A 5,834-nucleotide genomic window follows, 5' to 3' on the forward strand; every position below is an offset into this window, starting at 1 on the left:
ACCTTAACAACTAAAACAAGCGACAACATTGCCAACCTCCAAATATGAAGTAATTCTTACATAACTTTCTTGAAATTTATTTTTATTCTAGATAATACCAGAATACGACGGAAATAACAAAACAATTTATGAATTAAAATTTATCTTAATTTTTTTAATAATTGGAACATAAATTAATTCTGTTATGATCAAATTGATTTAATTTACAAGAACATACCACATTGTTCTGCTTTGATCTACCTTCGTAGATCACTAAAAATTTATTATTATCATTAAATATATATTAATTCTACTTAAAATTCAATTTAAGAACTATATTAAATGTTGGAATTACTTTAAAAAGTAAGGATTCAAAAATTTGATGAAATATATTTGTTGGCGGTAAAAGTGATTAATACAAACTGAAATAAGTAGATAAAAAAATGATGTTGTTAATATGTGTTTATATTTACCAATGCTGTATTTGCTTCAGATAGACTTATTAGTTTATTTATAAAAAATAACAATATTCATTTGCATGAAACTATCACAAATTAATTTTTCACATTGTGTAATACTTCATAAACCTGAAAGGGAAAATACAGAGTGAAAGGAAGATATAAAGAGTGAGCAACATAAAAACCAAACCCATTAGGTAACCGCTGCAAAATCGGTTCGTTATGTTGTAATGAAATTTTATGAATGATACGGATAAATTAAATAAAAAAAACATAAAACATAATTTATGTGTTGTATTTACTTACCTTATTGTTACAAAATATGTCCAAAATGACCACACTGGATATTGATGGACTTTTGTGCTCAAATGATCATATTGAGAATTGTCTGATGCAATTATTGTTGTCAAGTGTGTAATTTCTCATTGAATGTTCACCTTCAGTTCATCAATATTGTGGGGATTAGATGTATAAAGTCTCTCCTTTATGTAGCCCCAAAGGAACAAATCGCAAGTAGACAACTATGGGGAACATGGAGGCCAATGTCGTCTGCTGACATCTCGTTCATTCGTGAAAGCTGCATGAACGCGATTCAATGAAACGTTTGATGTATGACATGCTGCTCCGTGTTGTTGGAAGAAACTGTATTCTTTTTCATTATCAGTTAATTGGGCATGACCCACCGGGTTGGTCTAGTGGTGAACGCGTCTTCCCAAATCAGCTGATTTGGAAGTCGAGAGTTCCAGCGTTCAAGTCCTAGTAAAGCCAGTTATTTTTACGCGGACTTGAATACTAGATTGTGGATACCGGTGTTCTTTGGTGGTTGGGTTTCAATTAACCACACATCTCAGGAATGGTCGAACTGAAACTGTACAAGACTACACTTCATTTACATTCATACATATCACCCTCATTCATTCTCTGAAGTATTATCTGAAAGGTAATTGCCGGAGGCTAAACAGGAAAAAGAAAGAAAAGAAAAAAAGTTAATTGGGCATAGAATTCTTTGAAAATTGTTAGGTAAACTTGTGTACTGACAGTCCGGTCAAAAAATATTGATCCCACTATACGGTTATCGGAAATGGCACTTCAAGCACCAATTTTCTTACGTGAAGTGAATGCTCAAATATTTCATGAGGATTCCTTGCCATCCAGTACCTGGTGTTCTGCAAATTAATGTGGCTGGACAAATTTAACCATGCCTTGTCTGACGTGAAATAAACGACATCAGATCTATCTGCCCACCAACAATGTTTTCAAGAAGCCAGTTGCAATAATCAAGTTGTTTCGGTTTGTCGGTCTCCTTCAGTTGTTGCACAGTTGCAACACGGTATGGTTTCAATTTTAGTTCATGAAGAATTTTACAAGATGTTTATTTAAGATCTGATTGTTGGGATAACTTGCATAGTGATTTTTTTTGGACTGGGAGTAATTTTCCATTCTAATATTGGCCATGGCCTGTGCAGTCCTAACAGAAGGTTGCCTATTTCGTTTTGCACTTGAAACTGAATCTGTTGTACACCATTTTTTAACTAAATCGTGTATACTACTCTTCACTGGGATACAGATATTCGGAAATTTTTTTACGAATACTTGACATGATTTTTCAAACAATCCAGAATGAATATACGCCTCAACTATAGCTATCCTCACCTGGACTGAATAAGGCAAACAAACATAACTGCACTCACAATATTACACTGCAAAAAAACTTATACTGCACTGATACGAAACCACCTGACAAACAGTAGTATCAATCAGTAGTTACATATACATCCACTAGTCGTGCTAGTTGTGTGAGAGTCTTTCGTAAATAATGTTGGGTAGTTTCATTAAGGGTTCAGTTTTATTTTGCTCACTCTATATTACATCCTTCTGTCAGAAAGACAGATACAGATATTAGAAGAAAGAAAAGAAGGAATAAGTATAGGAGGATGAAAAATAAAATGCGTAAGGATTGTAGACTATATGATTTATTGTCTAAATCAACATTTAAGGAAGTCTTTAACAATTTAAGGAAGTTTTTCGTGGGAAGAGGAAATAAGTATACGATGAAAGTCTGAACTTAGAGTTAAGGAAGAGGTTAACAAATGCCATGTTTAGTCATTTTGTAGTATGAAAGTGAAGCAAGGACGATAAGGAAGAAGAAGAAGAGAAACTGAATTGAGGCTTTTGAGATGTGAATATGGAGAAGATTGGAGAAAGTATGATGGAAAGATAAAATGCAAAATGAAGAAGTAATGAACAGGATTAAAGAAAAAAAGAGCACTTATGCAGGAAATGCACAAAAAAAGAAAACTAATTTGGATACTTACGTATTAACACCGTAATTCTTTGAGTATTTATTTAATAAATTCAGTAATTATTGCAACTATTTATTATTTAAATAATCAAAACACTCCTGTTAATTAGTCAAGGTTAGAGAGTGAAGCGAGCGTAGGTTAAGTTTGGTTAAATTATATTTATAAAATAAATAAATATAAATAACCATTTATTAAAATTAATAAAGAGACTGTTCATTTTCCACCGAAATAGGATTGACTACTTTGTTTTTAAATAAAGCTGTAGCTGCGGTGGCGTGAATACGTAAGTACCCTAATTTGGTCATCTAGTTAAGGGAATTGGAATCTTGACATCTGCATTGAAAAAGTAAGTAGAAAGAGAAAGGAAACAAGGAAGAAGAAGAAGAAGAATTAAGATAGTAGATGAGGTGAACATTAAAAACTACAAGGAATATGAAGAGGAAGGTAAGGGTCAGAAATGGATGGAGACAGTGTAGTGTAAGAGACCTGCCACCAGACAGAACACCAGATGATGATATATATTTGTAAATGTATATATACAGATGAACGGACCATCAGAAAGTAGTGTTCAATAATATGTAACCAGAATATTAGTATGAGATACACAGAATAGGTAGAAATTTGTTATACGATCCTATTGTCACAACACTAGATGAAAAAAAACACAATTTGCCCTACTTGTCACAACAGATTTAAATTTTAGTAATAATGTCACAGAAAAAAAGAACATTTATTCAAAAACATACAGAATTTAAACAGAGCTTATAAAAACCATGACCTTAACTCACTTAAATAACAATAAATTTATACACTAAAACATATTAAATTTGACAAAAACCACTTATCTATATATATAAAAATGAATGTATGTATGCTTTCCTTTGAAGTAATATCTTACAGTTGTTCCATAGGTTAAAACAGAAAAAGAGAGGTTTAGAAAAGCTTTATTTTAAGTTACGGTTAGACAAATATATTGCCCTGATTCCGCTCCTTGATAAAATGAGACAGTATTTAAATCTTGGGAAAATAATTATGAAGTTTGTCACACATGCATATATATGCAGGTGTCCAATATAACACGCAACCCATCAATCACTCATCCGTGAAATTTCAAAAGTCAAGCTTACACCCCGACTCGTTACTGAAATGGACTCGTCCAACATCTGAACATCGCGGCGACGCAGTAGAACACTACCGATAGTAACAACAATGCAATCCTAACGTTCAGTGTATTGCTAGAGACAAGATGGTGTTTTCGCTAGATGAACGTGTTTTCATTGTCGAGTCGTACTAAAATACGAAATCAGCGGTTGCAGTGGGAAATTTGTTTCGCCATAAATACCCAGATAAACCGGCTCCTAACAAAACATCAGTATTAAGGTTAGTCGCAAAATTTAGAGAGACCGGTTCTGTTAATAACAAGGAACACAAAAGATCTGCGTCAGTGTTGAATACAGATGCAGTCACTGAAATCAAAGGCCGATTACTCGCCTCGCTAAATAAATCGATCAGACGTTTGTCTGCTGAAATTAATTTGTCTAAGTCAACCGTTCATCGGGCGACCAAACGATTACAATTACGACCTTATCGCATTCAAACGGTTCATCGACTTCTTGAGCCCGACAAAGAAAAACGGCTACAATATTGTCAACGGTTCAGTCGATTTCTGCGCGAGGGAATTAATGTTATGGATTCGTTATTTTTCACAGATGAAGCACAGTTTCATTCGGATGGCTACGTAAACAGCCAAAACAGTAGAATTTGGAGTGCTGAAAATCCCCATGTTTATCACGAAAAACAATTACACCCGCAGAAGTTGGGCGTGTGGTGCGCGATATCGCGGAAGAAAATAATCGGTCCTATTTTTTCGAGTACACCATTAATGCAGAACGATATCAGGATATTTTATTTCAGTTCATCGCACTCTTGGAAGAGGAAGACAGACACTGACGGCTACAACATGACGGTGCGACATCGCACTACGCAGGTTCAACTTCTGATTTCCTCGAGGAATTCTTTGGTAATCGTGTTATCGGTCGAGGCTTGTGGCCACCAAGATCTCCAGATTTGGCTGCGGCGGATTTTTTTCTACGGGGTTACCTCAAAGAAAAAGCCTACAGCAACAAACCACTAACAACTGAAAGTCAATATTGAACAAGCTTTATTAAATATCCAGCCACAAACTTTGAAAAAAGTTGCAAGAAACGCTGTAAAAAGAACTGAAGCTTGTATTCAAGAAGATGGCGACCACTTCCAACATTTACTCTAAATGTAAGGTAATGGATGGTAATAATAAAAATTACATTTACACATGCATTTTTATTTCAACCAATATAAGGTTGGGTTGCGTTTTATATGGGACACTCTGTATATGTATATGTGTATATATATATATATATATACAGGTGTGTAATATATATTGAATGAATAGTATTTAAACAAATTGTGATGAAAAAAATCAGTGTTGCGAACTTGTTTTCTGTAGGGTTAAAATTATTGTAGCTACTAGACACATCTGTTTACTTTTTTTGTAACATTTTCTTCTAAGTTTTCGTCGGTTTTGTTGTTAATAAAAGTCGATATGTTTAAAATCTTATTTCTTTTTTGTTGACATTATTTACATCAATCTTCTTATAATTAAATTCTCTTCAATCTATGTTTAAAAAATGTATGATTTATTGTCAATTTAACAGCGTTATTGTACGTCAAACGTAAAAAAATGTGTTTTTTGACCCTATTTTTGGCGTTTTACATAGGATTTCTTAGAAACTAAGAGAGATACAGTTCTGGGACCTATTTTTTTTCGATTTCCCAGCTCAGAAACCATAAGAAACAATTGAATTTGCCACTTAATTGACCTTCCCAGAATTTCAGAAAGCCTTAATTTACCCGGAGGAACTTAAACTCGGGCGAAATCTTTCACTCTGTATAACTCGCTAACGAAGCGATTTCGGACGTATGTTTATGCTTGTATTCTAACCCCGACGTATTACAAAATAGAATTATATACGAGTGTTCCGGTTTAAAGTAATAAAAAAATATTATTACATTTCCTATTTAAAAATTAAATTATCTATTTAAAAATTAAAGAGAT

The sequence above is a fragment of the Lycorma delicatula genome, chromosome 11, assembly GCF_047948215.1.
Source record: "Lycorma delicatula isolate Av1 chromosome 11, ASM4794821v1, whole genome shotgun sequence".
NCBI classification, from domain to species: domain Eukaryota; kingdom Metazoa; phylum Arthropoda; class Insecta; order Hemiptera; family Fulgoridae; genus Lycorma; species Lycorma delicatula.